This window comes from Ochlerotatus camptorhynchus, unplaced genomic scaffold (genome assembly GCF_037179485.1).
Source record: "Ochlerotatus camptorhynchus isolate MF236.1 unplaced genomic scaffold, CSIRO-AGI_Acam_v1.1 ptg000343l, whole genome shotgun sequence".
NCBI classification, from domain to species: Eukaryota; Metazoa; Arthropoda; class Insecta; order Diptera; family Culicidae; genus Ochlerotatus; species Ochlerotatus camptorhynchus.
The window spans coordinates 1,591,528-1,617,217 of NW_027040831.1; the positions used below are offsets into that span (position 1 = coordinate 1,591,528).

At 40.4% G+C, this 25,690-nt stretch overlaps 9 non-coding genes across 9 annotated transcripts; all 9 read right to left on the minus strand.

Moving 5' to 3' along the window:
- Positions 1-10,538: 10,538 nt before the first annotated feature.
- Positions 10,539-10,610, minus strand: TRNAE-UUC (transfer RNA glutamic acid (anticodon UUC)). The gene has a single exon. It is a non-coding gene; the product is annotated as a tRNA-Glu (tRNA).
- A 204-nt stretch (positions 10,611-10,814) lies between these two features.
- TRNAF-GAA (transfer RNA phenylalanine (anticodon GAA)) lies at positions 10,815-10,887 on the minus strand. Its single transcript has one exon. It is a non-coding gene; the product is annotated as a tRNA-Phe (tRNA).
- Positions 10,888-11,443: 556 nt separating this feature from the next.
- On the minus strand, positions 11,444-11,515 carry TRNAE-UUC (transfer RNA glutamic acid (anticodon UUC)). Its single transcript has one exon. It is a non-coding gene; the product is annotated as a tRNA-Glu (tRNA).
- A 190-nt stretch (positions 11,516-11,705) lies between these two features.
- Positions 11,706-11,778, minus strand: TRNAF-GAA (transfer RNA phenylalanine (anticodon GAA)). The gene has a single exon. It is a non-coding gene; the product is annotated as a tRNA-Phe (tRNA).
- Positions 11,779-12,172: 394 nt separating this feature from the next.
- TRNAE-UUC (transfer RNA glutamic acid (anticodon UUC)) lies at positions 12,173-12,244 on the minus strand. The gene has a single exon. It is a non-coding gene; the product is annotated as a tRNA-Glu (tRNA).
- Positions 12,245-12,448: 204 nt separating this feature from the next.
- Positions 12,449-12,521, minus strand: TRNAF-GAA (transfer RNA phenylalanine (anticodon GAA)). The gene has a single exon. It is a non-coding gene; the product is annotated as a tRNA-Phe (tRNA).
- Positions 12,522-12,957: 436 nt separating this feature from the next.
- Positions 12,958-13,029, minus strand: TRNAE-UUC (transfer RNA glutamic acid (anticodon UUC)). Its single transcript has one exon. It is a non-coding gene; the product is annotated as a tRNA-Glu (tRNA).
- A 206-nt stretch (positions 13,030-13,235) lies between these two features.
- Positions 13,236-13,308, minus strand: TRNAF-GAA (transfer RNA phenylalanine (anticodon GAA)). Its single transcript has one exon. It is a non-coding gene; the product is annotated as a tRNA-Phe (tRNA).
- Positions 13,309-13,895: 587 nt separating this feature from the next.
- On the minus strand, positions 13,896-13,967 carry TRNAE-UUC (transfer RNA glutamic acid (anticodon UUC)). Its single transcript has one exon. It is a non-coding gene; the product is annotated as a tRNA-Glu (tRNA).
- Between the last annotated feature and the right edge of the window lie 11,723 nt (positions 13,968-25,690).

Consider the following 25,690-nt stretch of genomic DNA (forward strand, 5'->3'; position numbering starts at 1 on the left):
ACTTAAGTGCTGATTAGACAAAATTGAATCGCAATTTGAGCTTCATTGGGTTTCTGAGATGATTTTGAGCTTCACTGGTTTAGTTTTGTGTAAAAAAGGCAAAAAAAAAATCAGTTCAGACATGAAAAAGTTTTTGTAAGAAAAACTTTTTTTCCTTAAAAGTGCCCATCTCGCGATGTATGGACGGTTGGTAGTAAACATAATTACCTATCTTGAGGCAAAGTTTCATACAAATCAAACATGGCCATTTTTTTAAATCGACTTTAAATTTTAAAAATCGATTTTTTTCAGTGTATGTCTCAAATGAAATTTTTTCCAGTATTTTTTTTTCGATAACTTGGAAAATTTCCATCAATTCATCAATACAACGCATTTTTTTAGGAGTTACTATTTTTTCCATAATATTTCTTTGAAAAAAAATCGGCAGAAAAAGTTTGGCCCTTCTTAAATGTTAGTCTAGATAAATTTTGGAAAAGCTTAGTATGCAAAGTGGCATATTTAGTCAAGGTCCACACATCCAGAAAGTTTAATTGAAATCTGAGAGGGTGCTGCCAGCTCCGAATACGATTTGGCGCGAAATGCGTCTTTGGCCTTATTTAAATTTACCGCAAAAAATAGAATTACATAGACTTAGGACGGTTTAAAACACATGGTGAAATTTAGCAAATTAGGCTTCGTAGTTAGGGAGAGAACAAATGATTGCAAAATTGAAAGGGTCATCGAGTTAGGGAACGTATAGAGTTTCAGTTAACGAAAAAACAAAACAGCTTTTAAAACGTAAAAAAATCTTAAAATCTCAAAACTAACTTTAACTGCCGTCAAAAGTCTTATAAACGTGAAAAATTAAACACTTTAAAACGCGAAGAAGCTCTAAAACGCTGAATAATGCATAATTAACCAGAAAACCTAATGTACACGAAAATAGCTCTAAAACGCGGAAAAAGGCCATAGGACCAAAGTTTAACAAACTCATGAGGAGGCCCGGGCTCGATTCCCGGTATGGGAATGCTTAAAAAAAAAAATCTCGAAACGGTTCCGTTTTTCATAAAGCTTTCTTGGAAGAGAGCCGCAATCATAATCTCCCCTACAGAGTGTTCTGGTGTTTTCAGTGAGCGAGTTTTTTTATTTGACATTGCAAAGCATTTATATTCCTCGTTGTAGGACAAGCATTCATTCTTCTGAATCACCCCATCTCACCAAAATCACCTCACAACTCTAGCGGGCACCCATCCTCATCGAGCGAAACTTTGTAACAATCAGCAACAACTCAACACCTTATTGATCACACCGGAACGTGACCTTGAAAGTTTAATAATTTATCCTCGACTTCAGCAGCCATCAGCCCAGCGCAAGCTATTGCAAGTGTATTATACCTACTTCGTGCCTCAGTCAGGTTCAAATCGCGCGAATCTTCCCCTCGGACCCCATCTGCTTCCCGTCGTCGATGACGACGACGACTGGCTATGCTATCTGACTTAATTCGATTTTCCTTCTTCTCATTATTTCCATCCCCCTCCCTCTATAACAAGTGGTATTTACTGGTGTATTTCAGCAATTACCCCTTTCAGCTTCTTCTCGCTGCCAGCTGCTTCAATTGACGACGACGACGACGACGACGAAGTGCATACCAGTCAGAAGAGTCGTCACCGTGGATTCAACTCACATAAACAATCGCACCCACAGGAGGTGCCGGACAGTGACTGATCCGAACCGGCGAAACACGACAGAGGACCATGTAACATTATGGATCTTGTTCCACGGTATGTTGCTGCTGCTGCTTGATCGTCGTCGTCGTTGATGACCGTGTCTTTTCCACCGTCAGGCACCCGAGAGGCCCTGACAGCACGAGACAGAAAAAGTACTGTGTGAGGTTACGTGCGAGGATCACTATTGGACATGGCCATCACGGTGTCGTCTTCCCGTCCCCATTCCATCCCCCCCATGCTCGATGATGGCCTTCGTCCGTGGCTTTCTGTGATCTATCTGCGTGGACGAGAAGACACATTCCTCCTTCCAATTGACGACTGATTGTGCCGGTCTGGAACAGATTTGCGACGACGACGACGACATGGTCATCATCATCAACGACAGCAGCAACGTCCTCTCCCCGGGATGGATCCGCGTGACGATCCATCTTGCGCTCATCTCAGTCGATCGGTCGGTGATCCACCCTCCTTCTCGCTGGTGAGTGCCTTATAGTTATTTAGCCACAGATTGACTTGAGCCAGTGAGTGGTGAAAAACGCACATTACCGTAAGATTGGATGCTACAAATGGTTCCAGGCTGTAGTAGATATGAGTTAATAGCTCGATCGTAGCCTCTTTTGCTTCTTTATCGTCTAGGTTTGGCTTACAGGTTGTCGTCAGCTGCGTGTGCTGAAGTGTGCAATTTTCAAAAATAAAATTTATTCATTTTATATCAATGTTGAAATCACCGAGCGATAGAAGATTTAAAGTTCACCTTTACGATTGATTAATTATAGAATTGCTGATGAAAGTTTGGTTCAAATTCAATTTTATTCATCATATTTCAGCAAATGAAAACCAAATCTGCAGATTAAAATCAAATGCAGAATTTTTCATAAACTTCGTAGACCTCCGTAGATCATCCTTAACCAAACTCGAACTCTAGTAACAACTGGTGCCGAAATAACCATCCTTTCCCTTCCTGATGAGCGTAAGGACGTGGCCGGCGCCGTTATTGACCTCAAAAATAAGGATTCACCAGATTTTGCACACTGAGAATGGGTTCATATGATGCTTTGTGCAAATTTCGCTAAATCTATCACGGAGTAGCAACTACTGAAATGTATGGTCGTCAATGCTCATGCTCATGTTGTAAACATTGATGTGTGCAAACTTATATTTCATTTCACGCAAACCAGAAATATGCAAGACATGTTGCTTACAAAGATGTACAGTTGCATACAATATTGGCATCATTTCATGAAATGTTTATAATGAAAACTTGTATGATATATGACGCTTCATCTATGTGCATCATATTGAATAGAAATTTACACTACTTTTTCAAACTATGCGTGATCAGTTCATTAGAGTTGCTGTTATTTTTCGCACTCCAGGTTTTTATTTTATATATTTCATCATGCATTAGTTTTCTAGGAGATTGTCATGAGCAGTTGTAACGAATGAAATTATTCTTGTGATTGTTGGCATTTTGAGTTATTCTTAGTAGTTTGTCATCGCGTATGTTGCCTTCTTTTAAATATGAGCAGTTTTTGGCAGTGGGCGGAAGTGGTAATGGAGCAAGAGCGCAGGTTGAGCAGTAACGTTAAGAGCGCAGGTGGGGTGCACCAGTGAGGTGGGACTGCCAATGAGGTGGGAACGCCACTGGAGCGAGAACGGCCTCTACTCCTCCATACCCCCTGGCCTTCTCTTGGAGCAACCTATGCGGCCTCATGTACTTCAGCCTAATGATCCAGCACCAAACAAAGTATACATACGATTTCTAAATATGTTTACAATACACTGAAGAAGTCCACACATTGTAGACGAAAGACGCGTATCTGTCGTGGATAAGCAATTAAGGCAGTGAAATTAAATGGAAATTACTAAATCCTCTCTCTTTCTTAATGCAGGTATTCCGGATGCAGATTTTTGAAATTTTTGCTTCACAGTTCTCAATCGGTTCCTAATCGGGTTCTGAAACACCTCCTAAAATTTGAACTTATTTGGTAAGAAACTGACGTAGCACAAACCATTTGAAGTTTATATGGAAGTTACTAAAGTTCTGTCCGGAATCCGGAATCACTTATTGTGTTTCAGCGGCACGGAAAGTGACAAGCAAGAATTATTTTACAGCGGTTTGTTTACCTAGGCGTGTGGTATAAATTTCACGGTATTTCGTTCAGTGAGTCAAAAATTATTCCAGATGGAAGCCGAGAGGAGAGAAAAAATTCTGCACACCCACGTTGATAATCCAACGTGGTCCGCAACAAAAATCGCAAAAACGTTGAAAATCGCCAAATCAACCGCGTATGATGTGCTCAAACGTTTCAGGGAGCGAAAGAGCCTCAAGGTAAGCAAGCGCCGTAGTGGAACATATGACCGCAAGCTGAACCAGAAGGTGTTGAGAACCATAAGAGCAAACCCTGGACTATCAGATAATGAAATCGCACAAAAATACGGTGCTGCTCGCAGTACCGTTCGAAGAATTCGTTTGCGAGCAGGATATCGTTCTTAATGAGCCAGCAAGCAACCAAACAGAACGTTGAAGCAAAGTTTCGTCACCAAAACTCGAGCTCGGAAATTTACCAGCAGGTTTTGACGAAGTACCAAGGATGCCTGCTCATCGACGATGAAATCTACGTCAAAATGGATTTCGGACAGCTTCCTGGCCAAAAATTCTACATGGCGACGGCACGAGGAGATGTTCCTGCGAAGTTTAAGTTTGCTTTTATGGACAAATTTGCCAAAAAAAAAACTGATGATTTGGCAAGGGATATGCAGCTGCGGAGCAAAGACCAAAGTGTTCGTGACGAATAAGACGATGGACTCGAAGCTGTAAAAGGAAGAATGCCTCAAAAATCGCGTACTACCTTTCATTAAAGCCCATAAAGGTCCCGTGAAGTTTTGGCGAGTTGCCACTACAGCCGGAAAGTCATCCAGTGGTACCGCGATAATAACGTAGATTTCATCGATAAAAACATAATTCCACCCAACTGCCTGCAGTTCCAGCCCATCGAGAGATTTTGGACAATAATGAAGCGGAAGCTTAAGAAAAGTGGAAAGAGTGGCTCGGGATGCGATTCAGATGACCAAAATGTCGAACAAATGTGCCAAGGATGTTGGCTCCGGAGGTGTGCAGCATTTGATGGGAGGAATAAAGAAGAAAGTGCGAATTTTCATTTGAAACAAAGAGAAATGATTTGTATTGATAATTTTTCCTAAAAGTACAGTGAATTACCTTTGCTTTGATGTATCAACCTTATTTTTACGTCAATCCGTTACCGAGATACAGATGATTTTATTATTACGGATTCTAAATGGACATAGCGACGCACCGTAGACAGCATTTTGGGAGTAGCCAGCTCCTCTAGCTCAGTCGCGCCTATTGTTGCCTGCGTGCTGCGTTCATTCGAGTTGTCCTGACCCTGAGTCCAGATGTGAGCTGAGGGTCTTCCAGCTTGCTACATCAGGCAAGTACTACTGTAATTGTGAGCTTTCGGAGCCTGATGTTGATCCGAATTTCAGTGCCAAAAAAAAACTACATCTGCCAGTTGTTGCTCGCCTTGAGGAAGCCCGTTTTCCACTCTCCGCATTCGAACCCTTCCCGCCAGCGACCAGAAGACATCCCGGTCCTCCGCTTGAGTCGAGAAACGGGGTTTTCCGATATTGTTTGCCCGAAAACGGACCTACTTGCACACCGTTCTTACGAAACGCAACCTCTACTGCTTCTGGACCATCACCATCACCACTGAGACGCATCATGGATAGTACTGTGGAAGCCCCCGATTTCTCTGCCCAAGTCGCGCTTACTCCAGCCAGCGCCAGCGCTCAGCATAGTCGTCTCGGCCCTGAGTGTAGATGTAGGTCGGGGGTCTTCCAACCAGCTATTACTGGCAAGTATACTGAAGATTCAGCCTCTCCTTTGCCTGATACCTACTTCTAGCTGTGAATCCGGTTCTGCAGCCTCCGCACTAGCCACGTCATGTCCGTGAATCCATCCTGCCAATTGTCAGCATGAGAAATCCGCCAACTGCCAGCATGTAGCTACCTCGGATCTTTGCTGCGACATCATTGTTCTCACGGAGACATGGTTGGTGTTCGGCGACGATTACGAAGTTTTTCGTTGCGATAGGAATGCTGCTAATAGCCATAAAGCTAAACGTGGAGGTGTTTTAGTGGCTGTAAATTCTAGGTTTAAAGCGAGGATACTAGAAAATAATGCTTGGATATGCTTGGAGCAGCTGTAGACGTCGATCAAACTGGACGATCGTACCTTGTTTCTCTGTGCGGTGTACTTTCCTTTCGACCGTATACGCGAGCGTGACCTCATCGAAACCCATTGTCAAACGGTTTTCTCTGTTCTGGATACGGCTAAAGCAACCGACGAAGTTATTGTGTTTGATGACATCAATCTCCCAGGGATTTATTGGAAAAAAAAAACAGTCGCAACCGCTTCCTCTATCCTGATATGGATCACTCTGTCATCCATTCCAACGCTTCGCTCCTTCTGGACAATTACAGCTCAGCCACTCTTTCTCAAATCAATCATGTTATAAGCCAAAACAACCGCAGTTTGGATCTTTGTTTTGTAACCGCCCAGGGCATAGCTCCTTTCTTATGCGAGGCGCCCACTTCTCTGGTGAAACTGGCCTCATCTACTATCTCGAGGTTAGGGGTAACAAATTGTAACAAATGGATGGCAGGGTAGGGATTGTAAACTCAAGGTTTGTAGAGCAATGTGCTCTTGATCTCGAACTAGGCGACACTCTGATGAAAAAGACAAACATGGGGGTACACCGATGGGCAGCTAACAACTTGAGGGAACACAAGATGACACTAACTACTAAATCCTCAAAGCTATCCGTTTTAAAAACACATAAATTAAATTCAAATAGTTGAGGTCTCGGATTGCCAAGACATCTCTAACGGGTATCGCGGGTTTTTTTTACTCGGGCCCTGAGGGATGTGGATAACTCAGATCTGGCAACACGGTGTAAGGTACACGACCAAACAACATGCTCGATATCGTGATAAATACTGCCACACGCACATAAATTGCTGCCTGAGAGCCCAATTCGATAGAAATGCGAGTCTAACGAGCAGTGATTCGACATAAGCCTTGATATAACGCGTATAAAGTCGCGGCTCATGTCCAACCCTTTGAACCATGGTTTTGTTCGACACCTGTGGGAGAATAGAATGTAACCATCTTCCCAATTCACCATCATTCCATTTTTGTTGCCAACTGATGAGGACTTGCTGGCGAGCAATGGAGAAAAATTCGTTGAAGGCGATTTGTCGCTCAAAAATATCGCCTTCCATATCGCCCACCTAAGCCAATGAGTCCGCTTTCTCATTACCCGGAATTGAGCAATGAGATGGGACCCAAGCTAAGGTGATAGTATATGAGCAGTTAGATAAAGCACTCAGTTTAAATCGTATTTCAGGCAGGAAATACGAGGAGTGCTTCATCGGCCTCATTGAACGAATAGCCTCCAATGAGCTAAGACTATCCGTAAAAATGAAATAATGGTCAGAAGGTAGTGAGGTAATTCACTCTACTGCGTAAAATGTAGCTGCGAGTTCCGCAACGTATACGGAGCATGGTTTCTGCAGTTTACAGGAGGCGCTATGAAATTGATTAAATACACCAAATCCAGTGGAAGCATTTATGGTTGACCCATCTGTGAAAAATCTTTTATCATTACTTACATGGTGGTACTTGATTGCAAAAATTAAGGGAACAACCATCGACCGATGGTGATCTGGTATTCCACGGATTTCTTGCATCATGGTCAGATCAAAATTTACAGAGGAACTATAGAAGGCTTGAAAGCAATCACGATTGGAGATTAATGAAGAAGGACCAACCTCCAGCGTCATGTACTCATAGTACAAACTCAAAGTGTTCTATTACCAAAGGATTCAATACTTCACAACGGATGAGAAACCGGAAAGACAGCTTAGCGAAACGATCTGTCAGTGGGAGAACACCCGCGAGTACTTCGAGGCTCATCGTATGAGTCGAGTGCATACAGCCTAGCGCAATACGAAGGCAACGGTATTGAATCAGTTGCAGCTTAAGAATGTGTGTTTTTGCTGCGGATTGGAAGCAAAAGCTGCCGTACTCTAAAACCGAAAGGATGGTTGTTCGGTACAACCTGATCAGATCTTCCGGGTGTGCTCCCCACCAAGTTCCGGTAATTGTACGAAGAAAATTAATCCTTTGCTGGCAGTTTTGTTTCAGATACGCAATATGTTTTCCCCATGTGCATTTGGAATCGAACCAGACACCTAAATGCTTGAAAGATATACATTGAGTGATTGTTCTACCCTTTAGTTGAAGCTTTGCAGGATGATGCTTCCTAGAAAAAACAACCAACTCAGTTTTCTCCGGAGAGAATTCGATACCCAGCTTCATAGCCCAAGTAGACAAATTTTCTAAGGTATCTTGCAATGGTCCTTGCAGGTCCGGTGCACTTGGCTCTATAACGGACACAACGCCGTCATCTGCAAGCTGCCTTAGCGAGCAATTTTCATCAAGACAACCATCAATGTCTTTTACATAAAAATTATAAAGAAGGGGGCTTAAACATGTCGAGTTTCCATGGGAAAAGCTCATATATTTCTCAGACAACAAGTTGCTCAAATAGTTGTTCATAATTGGTGAAAGCCTACTATCGTGGAGTTTATCCGAAAGGAGTGCTAGTGTCTTCACAGACGAGAGACTGAGTGACGACCATGTCCGACTAGCCGCCAGTTACGTACCACTCTCTGGCCAAACCATGAGCAGAATTGATATCAATCCCGAGATGGTTTCCAGGACTTCCTCGTTACTCAAGTCGTCGTACAATCCGGGTCCTGACGGAATTCCATCGGCGTTCGTCAAAACGCACTTGGACAGTTTGTTGTCTCCACTGCTGCACGTTTTTCAACGGTTACTTCTTACATCTCTAACAGTATGTCGGATCGTGCTCAGACGGATGTTATACTGACTTATCTGCTGCCTTCGATAAATTGAATCACCGCATATTTATCGCAAAACTGGACAGGCTAGGTATCCACGGCTGCCTTTTGCTATGGTTTCAGTCGTACCTCACCGATCACTATCTTACTGTTGTCATTGGTGATCACCAGTCCCATATGTTCGCTGCCACGTCCGACATACCCCAGAGTAGTCACCTGGGACCGCTGATTTTCCTGATTTACTTCAACGCCGTGAATCTGGTAACTGAGGGACCACGATTAAACTTACGCAGATGACCTTAAACTTTTCCCTCGAATTTACTCAATTGAAGACTGTTGCTTCCTTCAACGTCAGTAGAATGCTTTTGGTGATTTGTGTATTCTGAATCATATGGAGGTTAACCCGTCCAAATGCTCGGTTATCTCTTTTTCGAGCAAGAAAGAGACTATTATGTTCAAGTATGTTTTGTTATGCACTGAAATTGAGCTCGTCAGCCAAATTAAGGACCTAGGTGTGGTTCTGGATACACAACTCTCTTTCAAGCAGCACATCTCGTATGCCGTCGACAAAGCTTCCAGAATTTTAGGGTTTATCTTCAGGATTGCCAAAGGCTTCACGGACATCTACTGCCTTAAATCGTTGTACTGCTCCTTGTTTCGCTCCATATTAGAATACTGCTCGGTTGTCTGGACTCCTCACTACAACAACGGTGTCGAAAGAGTTGAGTCTGTTCAGCGACGGTTCCTGAGATATGCGCTACGTAAACTGCCGTGGACGGATCCCTTCCGATTGCCTAGCTACGAATGTCGTTTGCAACTGATCCATCTGGAGCCCCTGTCGGTCCGAAGAGATACGGCAAGGGCATTGCTAATTGCAGATATTTTGTCCTGTTCTCCTTGAGCAAGTTGACATCAATGTTCAACCCAGAGCCCTACGGAATAATGCAATGCTGCGCATGCCCATACAGCGAACTAACTATAGCATGTTCGGCGCAATCGGTGGTTTACAGAGACTCTTCAATAGGGTCTCCGCACTACTTGACTTTGACCTGACTCGCCAGCTGCTTCGCCGGAGGTTTAGTTCGTTTTTTCTAGATCAGTTTAGTTTGTCTAGCAATGTTCCTTTTTTTACGAGATGACCATTGACTTATTGATGTTAAGTTTTAGTACTTTTCATGTTTAGTTTAGGTTACATCATTGGGGCCAATGACGCCTGTTGATGTTTAGTCATAAATAAATAAATAACAATTCTCCATATCGCTCTGATTAAAAAAAAAAATAGCTGTGCTTGTAAGAAATTTTCTCAGCTGCAATTTTTTGAACGTCGTTTTTCAATAAAATATAAGGAACAAAAGTTATTAATGATTAAAGTTACTGTTGTCTTATGATTATGCTCAATTACCTGTTCAGCAGGCAACATTGGTGCTTCTGGCGCGAAGAATAGAGCACAAACATCGTGGCTACTTTGTCACACTGCAGAATACAGTGTTGCCCGCAAAACAGCTGCTCGATCATGCCATAAGATTATCAATCTCTAGAACAATTATTATTAACTACTTAAATTGACATTTGGATGAAAAACGATTTTGTACAAAGTTATAGCTGAGAAAATTTTCCATAATAATAGTAATAGAACTTCTTAACAGTGCAATATGCAAAACGGCTGTATCCCATATTTTTACCACTTCAGAAAACTAAAAATTGAGCAATTCTCGCTGCAACCTGTTCACCTATTTTTTTCTCGCTATTTTGCCATGTGCTGCTCACGTAAATATACAGTTCGATATACACTTAAACTTGGTCAAATGTACTGGTACCTATTTAATACCTTATTTTTCTTCTGAATGTAATATGTAAGACCCAATTAGTGCTCATTTAAAATATTTCCCATACCGGGAATCGAACCCGGGCCTTCTGGGTGAAAGCCAGATATCCTAGCCACTAGACCATATGGGAGGTAATATACCGTGGAAATCAGTCCTGTATTGTAGTGCTAGATTTTTATCATATAGTATATGTAAACCATAAACTAAAAAGTTTTAGAATCACTTTGTCATTAACTAATGGCTTCGATCGAGCCATTCAGAGAATCAGCTAGTGAAACCCCCTTTTGATACGATCGGCAACTATTATCGACCTAAAAAGAAATGTATCACCATATGCCGAAACCCGGGATTGAACCGGGGACATTTAGATCTTCAGTCTAACGCTCTCCCAACTGAGCTATTTCGGCGAGTTATTTTTAAACATTCTCGAATCGCATATGGTTTTACCGGTTCAGTGTACGATAATCGAATAGAAATTGTTTGTGGATCCGTTGAATGATTATCGAACGATCTTGTTGATCCTATCTGAGTGGAACCATTTATAATATTGTGCATTGAAATAAAAACATATGCACTGAGTTCCAACACACCTGGCAGCCATATCAAGAGCCACATGTGAAAAGGGCATACAAGCTTTTTTGTAAACAAATCTTCGTAGGCCCTCTTCTCGCCAACCGAGGGTCGCCCACGCAAACTAACAACATCATCGGGAAGGGAACAGCTTCCCCTATCCGATGATGTTGATGGTTTGCGTTGGTGTCATATGGGTGGCGAGAAAAGGGCATAAGAAGGTTTGTTTACAAAAAGCTTGTATGCCCTTTTCACATGTTGTTCTTGATATGTTCCAATAAATCCACTCAGATTCGCAAAGGTCGGGGGTCTGGACAAAGTAAAGAGAACAAAAGTCGGAGAAAGTGAGAGATTTCAATAATTTAATGTGTGTTACACTCTAATTTAAAATATTTCCCATACCGGGAATCGAACCCGGGCCTTCTGGGTGAAAGCCAGATATCCTAGCCACTAGACCATATGGGAGGTAATTTTCCGTGGAACTCAGTCCTATTTTGTGGTGCTAGATTATTATGATATAGTAAATGTAAAACTCAACGAGTTCGTCATTTACTTATTATTAATGGCTTCGATCCATTCAGAGGATCACAGCTAGTCAAACCCTTCCGATATGCTCGGCTAATTAATATCGACCTAAAAAGAATGTATCACCATATGCCGAAACCCGGGATTGAACCGGGGACATTTAGATCTTCAGTCTAACGCTCTCCCAACTGAGCTATTTCGGCTAGTTATTTTTAAACATTCTCGCATCGCACATGATTTTACCGGTTCCGTGTGTGATAATCGAATAAAAATTGTTTTGATTCTATCCGAATGAATCCATTTATAATATTGCGCATTCAAATAAAAACTATTGACTTCCAATTGAGCCATATGTGCCAATAAATGGTTCCACTCAGATAGAATCAAAAAGATCGTATGATAATCATTCAACGGATACAATAAAAATTTTCAAGTAATAATTTTCCCAAAGTTCGGGACAAAGGCGGTCAGAGATTTTCGAAATTCAATGGTGGTGGAGGTGGTGTGTGTTGGGGGGCGGGGACGGTGGCTAGTGGTGAGACGGGTGTTTTTTTTTCTGGGGTTTCACACAATGCAAATTACTCTTATTTAAAATATTTCCCATACCGGGAATCGAACCCGGGCCTTCTGGGTGAAAGCCAGATATCCTAGCCACTAGACCATATGGGAGGATTCATACCTAATTTGAGGTGTCTGAATGTTATCATTCTAAATGTGCACCATAAATCAAACGGTTAAAAATTACTCTATTATGATTTGAGACTGCTAGTTTGCTATTTTTGCATCGATATCTGTCTGAGATCGCAGTAGCTCTAATCTCCATTGTCATTAATTCCTTAATGTCTAATAACACTAAAAAAGAATCTTCATTATTGCCGAAACCCGGGATTGAACCGGGGACATTTAGATCTTCAGTCTAACGCTCTCCCAACTGAGCTATTTCGGCTAGTTATTTTTAGCCATTCTCGAATCGCACTTGGCTTTAGCGGTTCAGCGTATTATAATAGAATTAAAATTGTATGTGGATCCGTTGAATGATTATCGAACGGTCTATCTGAGTGGAACGATTTATAATATTGCACATTTAAATAAAAAATATTGACTTCCATCACGACTGGCAGCTATATATATATGTAAGGCAATGGTTCCACTCAGTTAGGATCAAAAAGACCGTACGATAATCATTCAACGGATCCAATAAAATTTTTCAAGTTATCAAAATTTTCAAAAATGTAAGGAAAGGGGGGCGCGCCCTTTCCTTATCTTTTCGAAAATTGATTACTTGAAAAATTCAAGATTTTCATCAAATGTGTAAGCAAGTTCTCCACCATCACACATCACAATTAAAATTCAGAATTTTTATCTGTGCATATTTAAAATATTTCCCATACCGGGAATCGAACCCGGGCCTTCTGGGTGAAAGCCAGATATCCTAGCCACTAGACCATATGGGAGGATTCATACCTAATTTGAGGTGTCTGAATGTTATCATTCTAAATGTGCACCATAAATCAAACGGTTTAAAATCACTCTATTATGATGATTTGAGACTGCTAGTTTTCTATTTTTGCATCGATATCTTCTGAGATCGCAGTAGCTAATCTCCATTGTCATTCTTTCCTTAAATATCTAATAACACTAAAAAAGAATCAGCGTTTTTTGCCGAAACCCGGGATTGAACCGGGGACATTTAGATCTTCAGTCTAACGCTCTCCCAACTGAGCTATTTCGGCGAGTTATTTTCGTTCACTCTCGAATCCCAACGAGCTCCACCGACCGGTTCAGCGTAATAATTTTCAATCAAACAAGCAGCGATCGAGGGAGACGGGGAGCAGAGTGCGATAATCGAATAAAAATCCCATAGAGAACAACCGGGTTTCTGCGCTGCGGTTCGTTTAGACAAGACGGGAGAGAATAGCGTTGGGCAAGATAGGCACCAACAGCAACAACAACAGGCAGCGTGACGGTGATACAGATAAAGCTCGACGAGAGGCGTTCTCAGCAGGCGGTTCACCAGTCAGTGTGTGGAATAAATACAAATAACATCAGCAGCGATGCGAACGCCAGCTGCTTTGCAACGCTTGCTGTGATTACGTATAGTGGTGGCTAAAACAAAAAACGAAAAACACGTGGTTTGATAGGGCATGTGTGGTGATTTGCGTTTTTGATTTGGAAGGTTGTTGACTGTTGCTAAGGTGCGGAACTATCGTTTTCCCGTTTCAAGCATCGCTCCAAAGTGTACGGCGCAAGTAGTTGTGTTGCAATGATCGTGCAAATTTGTCACTGTGTTTTAAAATTTTGCTCTTCAATAAAAAAAGCTTTCCCATACCGGGAATCGAACCCGGGCCTTCTGGGTGAAAGCCAGATATCCTAGCCACTAGACCATATGGGAAGTTATTTTTACATCTGTTGACACTATACAGTATATTACGTAATATAGAGTAGCTTGATTTCCTGTGAAACTTGATCGATTACGATATCAAGATATGCTATATCACATAGTATTGGCTGTAGTGTGAACGGGGTACAACACTTTTTTCTAAAAGATCAGCTCATCTTTATTTCACGGGCTGGTTCAAAATCACGACACCAGCAGCACCAGCGCCCAGCATCCACCCGACATTGAACTGCACCGAGCGAACCGGGTTACATCGATCATTTCGCTCAATACATCATGATTCAATTAACGATAATCGTGTTCCTAGAAGTTTGTTACTGCCTTCCATTCTGCGCTCTCGGTCTCAGGATGAAGTAAGTAATTTATCGCTCTTTTCACTCAGCTTCCAGTACCCACAGAAAATGGGTTTTCATTTTTCAGTCCCGTTCAGAAGAAGTTTGCACAACCCTCTAATCATCTTCGGCGGCGCTGCACTGCTGGTAGCATACCGAACAATGCATACAGGCCGAAGGGAACACAAATCTTTGGCCGTCGCTATAATTTTCGCCATTGATTAGACCCTGCTGGAAGGGATCCTAATTCTCGGTTGGGCAATACAACAGGTGAACAATCTGAACTTCTGCATTCGGTAGAACATAATGATAATAGTAATAAACGCTCGAGTTACTTTGCGTCTTTTGAAAGCATTGCAGTGCCATTGTGCGAACAAGTTTCAGTTTGCGATTCACGAAGGTAGGAGCAAAATTTTAAAGCAAGCGTTTTTGAAGGCAGTTAAAAATTTTAATCTTGAATTTATCTACCATAACTCTTTGTCTGTATGTTGGCGTCAATTAGACTCCGGAAAATTCTAGCAAAATTGATTGCTCATCAGAACTCTCACACTGAGTGGCGCTAGTGTGCACATGAACTTCCTGTATAAGCTATATCTCGAGATCATGGTCATATGGAAGGTTACTGTCTTGAGCAAAGTTGTTCAGATGACCAAGCTCTTTCGGATGGCGTTTATATAACTTCAGAACTATCTCACTACGTAGTGCTGGTGTGCATGTGAACTTCCTGAATATGCTATGTTTCGAAAGCTTGCCCATATAGGATGTTACTGTGCAATGTGAGTACATATTTCCGAAACAGCGAGACTGTGTAGATGCCGGATATAAATGCAAGACGCCATTTTCGAAACCCAAGATGGCGGCCAGTTGTTTTAAAAATACTGTCAAATACCTTAAAATATGGGTATTTTCCGAACGCGGACGACGAGTAGTGGCCGAAAATTGATGTTGGAAACCATTATGGAATCCAAGATGGCCGCCATCGGTTTTAGAAATGCTGTCAAATACCCTAAAATCATTGTTGGCATTTTTGGTCATGAGCTGCTCATTTGCTAATAACTTTGCACACAGTAGACGAAACATAGTTCTTTTTGAAGCAGTCAATAGAATAGAGCTTAAGCTTGTTATGGATATGTAAAAAAATAGTAGAATTTATTTCTAGTAATAAGTTGTATTAGTTTTTGCGTTTTCAAAATGAAGTGAGGAAAGCTCGCTACACATCTCGTACCTTTAGTGTAAAAATTCAATGGTGTTGATTCAAAAGTTACTCTTTGCATGTTTATAGTAAACTATTCTACTCTATCAATTACTTCGAAGAAAACCTAACTTCAACAACTGAGTGAAAAGCTGTTAGCAAATGAGTAGTTGGTGAGTTAAACTGTGCATGCCAAGCATGCCTACAATATGGAACGAGAACGACATGTAGAGGTCAGAATTTCATGTCCACTGCCATTTCGGAATCCAAAATGGTGGCCATCGGTTTTCTAAAAAACTGTCATATACCCTACAATATGGGTTTTTTTTCGGAACGAGGACTAACAATGTCAAAATTCGATGTCCACCGTCATTTTGAAATCCGTCGGTTTTCGGGTTGGACATCATTTTGAGATGCAAAAACGTCAACTATTAGCCCTATTTCAGATTTGAATGCTTTCTGAATGTCAAGTTTCCTGTGCTTAACTATCTGTTTCTCTTCAGGATGTCTGACCTAATGGAAGTTTATTCGAAGATGATTTAGATTTACTTCAAAATATCTTACCTGCCATTTCTTTATAGTTAGTTTGTAAGAAATATGCAACAACGATTCAAAAAATCTAATCCTTGCATGTAAAATCGACAATCTAAATTCGATTCTGGATTAGAAGGCTGAAGATTGTCAAGACTGTTGAAGCTCTTAGAAGTTTTTCCACAAATGTAGCATCTCATTGTCGAATAAGTACTTGTAGCATAGTTACATGCTTTGCCGTCCACCATTGTTGGAAATAAGACAAAATAAGACTAACTTTTACTAATTTATCGTTGTTTGTCTTGATCTCCGTTTGTTGAAGGCTCTCTATTTACTTCTCAATATACGAAATTTCCTCAACCGTAATATCGTTAGTTTCTTTAACAAAACGAATCCTTATTGGACGGCAATACGGATTGCATAGAACATGGGCAGAGCTTAAAATTATTGACTGCCTAGGCTGAGTGTGAAAGCACTGTACTATTCAATCCATTGCTCTGTGCAGACCGTTTGTAAAAAAACGGTAAAGGACAAGGCAAGAATGAGCCAACAAAAACATTCAGTCACTCACGAGCAGGCGACGCTCACCGCTTACCTTCGCTCACACAGCATGTAATTGAGTCATTTTTCCATAGAAAATGTACGCTCAGTCATTCAAAACAAATATTGGGTTCCATCACGGCAGAATAAACGTGTTGACTGAGCTACTGACTGAGTGCTCGGCTGTCAGTGACTCGTTTACCTCTGAATCATTCAGACTCTCACGAGGCAGTGAATGATGAGGCAGATGGCAGTTCATATTCATATCAAAATGACACAATGAACCTGACTGTTTTGCGCACTGAACATGGGACAGTTATGCGTATAACGGCAGTATAGTAATCAGTCGAACTGGTACTAATGAACTTTGGGAAATATTTGTATCATCAGCTTCCGCATCGTCAAACTTCTGCTTATACCGTGACTGCTGAGATCCATCACACCTCCACTTGGTCAACAGCTGAATGCTGCATTTTTCTTCGTCGGATAACTGATCCAAAATTTCACCCAGATACTTGCAAAACCGTAATCCCGTATGATCCAGTAGATCCTGAAGACGCACTTCTGCGAGTATTTCGGTAACTGTAATGGCTTCTTCCTTTGGGTAACAGTGATTCTTTGCTTGTTTCAAAACCAAATAACAAGGGTAGATCGATTTATCTGCCACGTGAATAACCTCATATTGCATTCTCGTCAAGTCAGCCTCAGCAAAAATAGCTAAAGTTTCCTCAGGCGTATGTTGATGAGGATATTTTGGATGGTGGTTAAGGATAACTCGATTAAGTTTCGCAGCTGTTGAGGGGAATGCTGCTACTGATTTTATAACATTTGCAGCAGCTGTATTTCCAACAGCTCGCTGACCCATTTGAGCAGCATATGTCAATTCGTTAACCGAAGCGGTTGTTCTGAGTTCTGAAGTTCTCCTACGCTTTGACCTCTCACTTGAATCTTCAAACTTCTTAGTTGGACGTCCTTTTCTGCATGCTGGAGGACCCCAAGAAGTGAATTGAATTTCAGAATTCATCCATTCGTTGTTGGCACTGATGAAAAACTTTTGCGATAAAGGGAGGCAATCCATCTTTTTTTTAAATCGGATTTGAAGTGGCAGAAGTCACGCTTAAGTGTAGCCTTGCGTTCAGAAGGGCATCTCAAAATGTTGGCCAGCTTGCTTTCACCAAACAATAATCTGTCATATACCTAGTACCTTTTTGGAACATGTTTCCATTATCTGGCATAAATATAGCCTTGATATAAAACGATGCGATGTTTCAGACTCTGGAAAAACCGTTCAACGAACAAAATTTAAAAAAATAACATCTTTACGTAAATTGGCAATAAATCCAAAAAGAAGAAATATGAGGATGATTTTATTATGTCGTTGTATTCCTTAAAATTCATGTACTTGCTAATTTCTTTCAAATGCATTGCATTGATGCTGCCCATGACAAAACTATGAGTTCAAATTTTGTGTTGAAACATGCAAACTGTTCAAAAACAATCTACTTACCGTTATAAATTGGATTCATGAGAACGCACTTTTATTAACCACCCAACTGACTGCGCCAGAGGCTAAGATATTGACAGGTAGGAGGGTTTAAAAACTTATCAAGTTATCATGTAGTGGTTATGTCATGAGCAAGATGTGTTGCTACTAAAAACACCGAAAACAATTTGGTTCATACATTTCGCTTTTCGGACTTTTGGCCAGCTTTCTAGAACAAATAGGGGAAATGACGGCTTCGGCATGACAAACTATTTTCGGCAACACAAATTGAAACACTATTTTCACTGGATTTTCTTACGAAAACACTTCGCTGAATGCATGCAAACGATTCTTTATGCTTTCAGCTTCAATTTGACTATATTTTTACCACTGAGAAAAAGCAATCTAGCAGGGTTTTCTTGAAATGAAACACACGCACTACAAATTGTAGCTGATTTCGAGTTGCCGATAATAGAACAGCAGATTTACATGCAGTTCAAATGGAACGGTTGCCGAAGAAAAACTGGTTGCCGACAATACTCGCTCTCACTAGAGAAGATTGGAACTTTGTAAAAGCGTTTCAAAACAGTTTTTGACAATTCTTTCGACTGAAATTGTTAGAGCAGCTGGCAGCAAAAGATTGTAAACAAACCAATACTGCATATGTGTGCGTTCCATAGAGAAAAAGGCTATAGAAAGAAGGTCGCTGCTTAGGTTGCCGAGAATACGTAAAATCCGCTACTCCTCTGTGCGACGTGTAGAAGTAAAAAATCGATTTTGGACATTATTTTTAAAATCAAGGTGGCGACCATCGGTTTTAGAAAAACTGTCAACTACCTAATAATATGGGTATTTTTGGAAAGAGGACAACGTGTGAATATCAACATTCGACGTCCCCTGTTATTTTAGTATCCTAGATGGCGGGCATCGGATTAAAAAAACTCAGAGTTGGGAGGAAGTTTTATACAGGTCGGACTGGATTATCCGGGGGGGGGCTCGATTATCCGAAGAAAATGGCTCGATTACCTGGAGCCATTATTTTTTTTTCTGTTGCAATGGATTTGAGTAAGAAAAAAGTAGAAGTTCTGTGCCTAGGGGCACGAACGGGAGCTTGACGTAGGACCGCTAGGGCACGGAACAAATATGAAGAAAATTTAGTTCTTTTAATTGATCGATCATCTATTATCTTAACTCTTTCCGTTTATGAGTTAGGCGTACCAAATTTGTAGTTTTTTTTTCAAAGAGAAAGTTGATGAAGAGAATCGATCAAAATCACTTGCACCCCTGCTTCCAAGTTTGGTTACAAGATTACAACTCTGGAGAGCAATTTGTGTGGTCGTTGAGAACGTGTGGTTCTAAATATGGACAAACAGGCACATATAAATTCAATTCCAACTCTTTACTGTAATAAGCTTGTTGCCCCCTGAAAGGGCCGTTTTGTTGCCAAAATTGGTGATGATTTAACCTACGAAACCGTACAGAGTGCATCTGTCGCTTCAAAACGCAGACGACATCCATGACCGCTTACGCTTGGCGTGTTCAGAGTAGGTGACAGCATCACGGATCACATTTTCCAGGAACACCTTCAGCACACCTCGTAGATCAGATCGGAGATATGTTTGACGACTGGGTTTGGGAAGAACTTTTAGTTCATGAAAACGCTGATAAAACTATTACTTTTTATTTGTACATTGGACATTGCTTGACATTGCCACTTTTTCAATAGTTTCTTGTTGAAAATCATCAGTCAAAAGCAGTGTTATTGATGCGTACACTTATTTCTGATCGATTGGTGATAAAATTATTGAAATTAGTCCAGGGGCAGCTGAGTTATTAATGTTCAAAATCTTCCATAATTTTGTTACATGTTCCATTCTCGGTTTTCCCAAAATGTACTCTCATATAGAAATCAAAGACGTAGTCCTACGTCAAAAACTATCATATACCCTACAATATGGGATAATATCGGAACGAGGACGATTGTAAATGTAAAAAATTCGATGTCCACCGTCGGTTTTCGGGTTGGACATCATTTTGGGATACAAGATGGTGGCTAAAAGTTTTAAAATTCTGTCAAATTCCCGACAAAACGGATATTTCGGGAATGAGAACGACGTGTAGATCCTGACGAATGTGGGCGTCTTAGTGAAATACCTGTATAAAGAGAGAGAGAAGGATTAGTAATTTCCATTTAATTCCACTACCTTATTTGCTTATCCTTGACAGATACGTGGAAATTACTAATCCTTCTCTCTCTCTCTCTCTCTCTCTCTCTCTCTCTCTCTCTCAAAATTCAACGTCCGCCGCCATTTTGGAGTCACATTTGGCGACCATCGGTTTTCTATTTTACCAATATATGGGTATTTCCTGAACGGGGACGACGTGTAGAAGTAAAAAATCGATTTTGCGACCATCGGTTTTCGAAAACTATAAGGGACAGCCCTATGGGGTTGTACGCAATGGTGACGTAGGACTTCGTGGTCTCATATAATCAGGGCTGGTAGTGCTGATGCGATATAATAGTAGTGACTTTTGTGACTACAATTACGGAAATTGACATAAACTATTTATGCCATGGAACATAAAATCTAATTTCATCAATTTCTCTAATTTAATCGCATCTAACAACGGAATGATGACTAGCAAATAGTAATTCTCATTTTTTATGATCTTGAACTTGATTCTGCGTTCGAAATCTTTAAAGGTAGATTTTTCGCTGGAATTTTTCACAGAATTTCTTCAGAATGATCTCAATAACTTTTTTAGAATAATTCCTCTTCTCTTAAACGTTCAGGCAAATAATTTTTTACTAAAATAATATTGCATTATTGAAATTCTTTGCAGAACAATCAACAAAATTCTTGGAAATAGATTATTTTCGTAGTTGGAAATGCTTAACATCAAATATCAGAATTAAAGTGGACATTTTATACGATAGATGAGGAGATAAAAGTAAATAGTTGATAGTTCCGTTATAGTGTGGTAGTGTGAAATTTGTATATAGAAAGTAGAAAGCGAACAAAGGACAATTTTGAGGAAGGTACGAATCGGGTAGAGCTTCTCCTTTACCAAGCTCATCCGTTAATGAGGGATGGTGAGGGGTGTTTCCGCCTGCCACTGGCAAAAGGGATGATCGCCAATTTGCTCATGTACCTCCGATGTGCGGAAACAGTTCTATCGATTGCTTCACACTCAAGTCGCCATCTGACGTAAGCAACTACCCGATTCGTACCTTCTTCAAAATTGTCCTTTGCTCGCTTTCTACTTTGTATATACAATTTTCATACTGCCGTACTATAACAGAACTATCAACTCTATAATTTAATCTCCTTATCTATGTTATAAAATCTCCACTTTAAGCCTGATATTTGATGTTGAGCATCTCTGACTATGTAAATCGTTAAATTCACGCATGAAGTAATAACACATGATTAGTTAAAGTAGATTATTTTTGATTTTTTATTGATTCTTCTAGGAACTTCCTGAAGGCTCCTTTCATATATACATGTTAAATTTATTTGAATTCTCTTTAGAATTTACATGCCATTAACCTCTGGAATTTCATAAATTTCTGCGTAGAATAATCTTGGACTTCTCCCTGCATTCAATTGGAAATTCAATTCGTATTCTCCTTAGAATTCCCATAGTATTTCCTCAGAATTCTCAAAACAACAATCCATCACAGAATAACTTTGAAATTTTGAACCCTCAAAATACTATTGTATTGGAATTCTTCTCGGAATTTATTTCGAACTCTTTAGAATTCTCTTGTATCTTCAAAAATCACCCCAGAATTCTTTTAGAATTATCCGCAGAGACCATCTTTGGAGTTCACGGGATTTTTATGGAATTTTCATCAGAGCTCCCCTTAAGCAATTTGAATTCTTATTAGAATTTGAACTAGAATCCAATGATCATAGAATTCTTCTCAGAACTCTCGTTAAAATGCACTCTCAGTATTGGAATTATTTCCAAAATTGTTTCTGAGCTGAACTTTGCGACTCTAATTGGCGTCTTGCAGTGAAACTTTTCCATGCTTTCGCCACCTACATTTCGAAGTGAGAACTACTAGAAGGAGGATAGTTTCCAAATTCTTCAAGTAAAACAGACGATTTTTGGGGCAAATCGGTACATAAAGAAAAACTAATAATTTCCCGTGGAAACTTTTGCTTGAATCGTGTAAGAAAATGTGTTTGCAAACTAACTGTTATTATTTCGGTATGGATCGGAGATGTTTTCATGGAAAATTATGCATAACAAGTTTGCACCCACAGGGAAAGGTTACCTCCTGCGCAGCGGCATTTTTCGGAAAATGGTGAATATGTGCGATTTCCACTAGGATGAAAGTGGAAATTAAGTGAATTTACTTAGGAAAGGTTGTATCATGCTGATGGTAATGGAGATTGGTTGTATAGGACGCCAATATTCAATAAATGTTCATTTTGGCCTTTTGTTAGCAAACATATTGATGCTCACAATTTTCGACGGAAAACGCAACGGAACTTGCTTAACTCAACACGCACCATACTATAAAATGGTGCTAGATGGTCTTCAAAGTGATAGCAAGATGACAAATCATCTCTATTTTGAGTAATTGAGCAATTTACTTCTGTTTACATCATATCTACGATGCAGCATTGTTAGAGCCGCGAAATGAAATGAATATATCTTATGAAAGTTCAACTGGAAGAGTCAAAGTTGCACATCAGTCTGATCGTAAAAACGTTTTCTTCTGCAATTCGAATGTTATATTGGAAGAATTTTACACAGGCTTGATGAAAATTATGATTTAACGCTAATTTTCACGAATTTTATATGCAGTCTGTCAACATTATCATCATCATGCAGTGGCGACATCTGCGTTGAGCTTTTACGGCAATCTTCCAATAATTTAAACAACAATCAAAAGCGACGCTCGTATGTGTTAAGCCAAGTTTAACAATATAGGTAAACCTGGCTTAAGATTTAAGCGGAGATGAAGAAATCGGTTCTCCTTTGGTTTGTTTTTTTCCGTTGATCTTGTTTTCCGTGCTGAGCACCAATGCTACCAACGTGCCAGGAAGGCAGCTCCCACACCTGGACCCTACCTATCGACCCATCAACTCATGAACCGGGGACCAACGGCTTTACTTCCCATCCGAAGGAAGGCATGATCAGAGATGTTATGCCTCAGAACATCCCGGCGGCGCCGACTGGGATTGAACCCAGGCCTGCTGGGGTGAGAGGTAATCACGCTTACCACTACACCATCGGCACCGTTATTGAAATCGGTTCTCAAAGCACTTAATTTTACATGAGAGTTTCGTAGTTCGTACTTTGGTATTCTTCTCTGATATATCTTGGTGTTATCCATAGAATCATTTAAAATTCTCTTAAAATTTACTTTGGATTTTTTAAAGTTCGTAATCATCATTGAAAGACTTTTGAAAATCTATCACAGACAAATACCTTTGGAAAGTTTACAAGATTTACAGTTTATTTTCTGGGAAAGAAGGTATATTTTCTCCGATTTTTAATCGAAATTGAAGTCATTTCTCAATAGTTTTCCTGGTCTTCCAAAGTTTTGCGGTTCATTGGTCACCCTGGTTAAAATTTTCAATTTTTTAACAGATATGTATATTTTGTTAAAACTACTGTAGACTTTCTTAGTGCCAAGTACTAAATTTAAGCATTTTGTTGATATTTTTAAATTTCACTCTATTTTAGTTGTGAAAAAGTGACTTTAGTGACTATTTTTAGGGAAATAGTGACTTTAGTGACGTTTTGGTGTAAAAAGTGACTTTTTAGTGACTGGCTTCAAAATAGTGACCAAGTCACTAAAAAGTGACCTGCTACCAGCCCGTCATATAATAAATCTGTTTTGTTAGCTGCAGCAGGAGCTTATGTTTTGTGTAGGAATAGGAATTTAACTGGGGTTCTCTCTGTTTATACTCTTTAGTATGACGCGCCTGAAATAGATGGCCCACATCAACTTACGAAAAGCTTCTGATTCCGATCAATAGCGGTGTGGCTTCTCCCTCCTTCTATGGACGCTCATGTGACCTGCTGCTCGCTGCTTGCGGGGAGCCTTTCGGAGTGTACCACGCGATGATTTAATAAACACCGTTTGGTGAGACCTGATGGAATTCAACTTTGATATCTGTGTTAGGGAAATTGATTTTCGCAGGCAATCGGTGATAATTTTAATTATCATAGCAACAGTTGCACATTCGTGAAATTTTCAATAGTGAAATTTTAATGTCTTAATTTTAACATATTCGTAGAAAAAGTTCCTATGGATTGGTGTATGAAGAATTAAAATCCATCATCTCTGGATCAAAATCAGACCACTTTCATGCCACGACCGACTTTGAAATTGTGCCCCCAATGTTGCCTTAAAGTACATGGTATGCTAGATTTGAACATATCCCGATAGAGCTGGAATTAGGCGATGATTTTTAGGAATTCAAGGCACGCACACGCAAACCAACATAACCGTCGGGTAGGGAAAGTCTTACCCTACCTGATGGTGATGTTGATTTGCGTGGGCAAGCCTTGACTTTCAGGACATCATCGAAAGAATAATTTGTTTACAAAAGCTGTTACGCCCTAATTCCAGCTCTATCTTGATATGGGAACTGACATCGGATTGATGACCTTGACAAATGACCAAAAAATACTTTTTAACAAATTTATGGTGGTCCTGAAAAGGACCGTTTTGTCATGATGGTTGAGTAATACTGAGCTATTAGGGTGTTAAACACAGATGAGGCTCGTGAGCTGTATGTTGTTTGGAATGAGGGTGACGCACTTGGCATAGATGGCCCACAGCGACTCACTAGGCAACTCATTTGATCAACTCAGTTGAATTCATTTGGCTTGAAAAGTTGAGCCTGGTTCAACTATGTTTCAATTCAAGTGAGTTGATCAAGTCAGTTGTATGGCATGGTTTACACGTTCAATTCGCGTTGAAGTCAGTTGAATTTAACTGACTTGATCAATTGACTTGCCCTGTCTAAGCCCAGCTTAACGGTACGGCTTCTTCCTCCTTCTATGGATGCACATGTGGGCTGCAGTTAGCTAATTGCAGGCAGCCTTTCGTTGTGTACTGGAGAACAATGTTCAAAGCCACGCGCCGAAAGCACTGCTGCTGCTGCTGCAGCTGATGATGACGACCGGACATTATAACACACGGTGATTAGAACTGAATCCGATCAGCGGTTAAGGGCAGCCTTGATAGCTAGCTGGTTGCGGGAAGCCTTTCGTTGTGTACTGGAGAACATCACCACTCACCACGTGGTGAGACCGGTGAGACCGGATGGAATTAAAATTTGAAATCTGTGTTAGGGAAATCGATTTTCGCAGGCAACCGGTGATAATTTTAATTATCATAGCAACAGTTAAACATTCGTGCAATTTTGAAAAATGATAAAGTCTTAATTTTAACAGATTTGTAAAAATATGTCTGATCGATTGGAATGAAACATTACTCATATGTTCGCTACTACCAATAATGTTTCATTCAACTCGGAACTTGCTTCGACCAAAATTGACATTTTTTAGCGTTTTGGGCTGGAAATGCTCGTATTTTATTGTATTTCTTAAACATATAGCCGCCATCTTGGGTTCCAAGCTGGCAGCGGACATCAAATTTTGACAT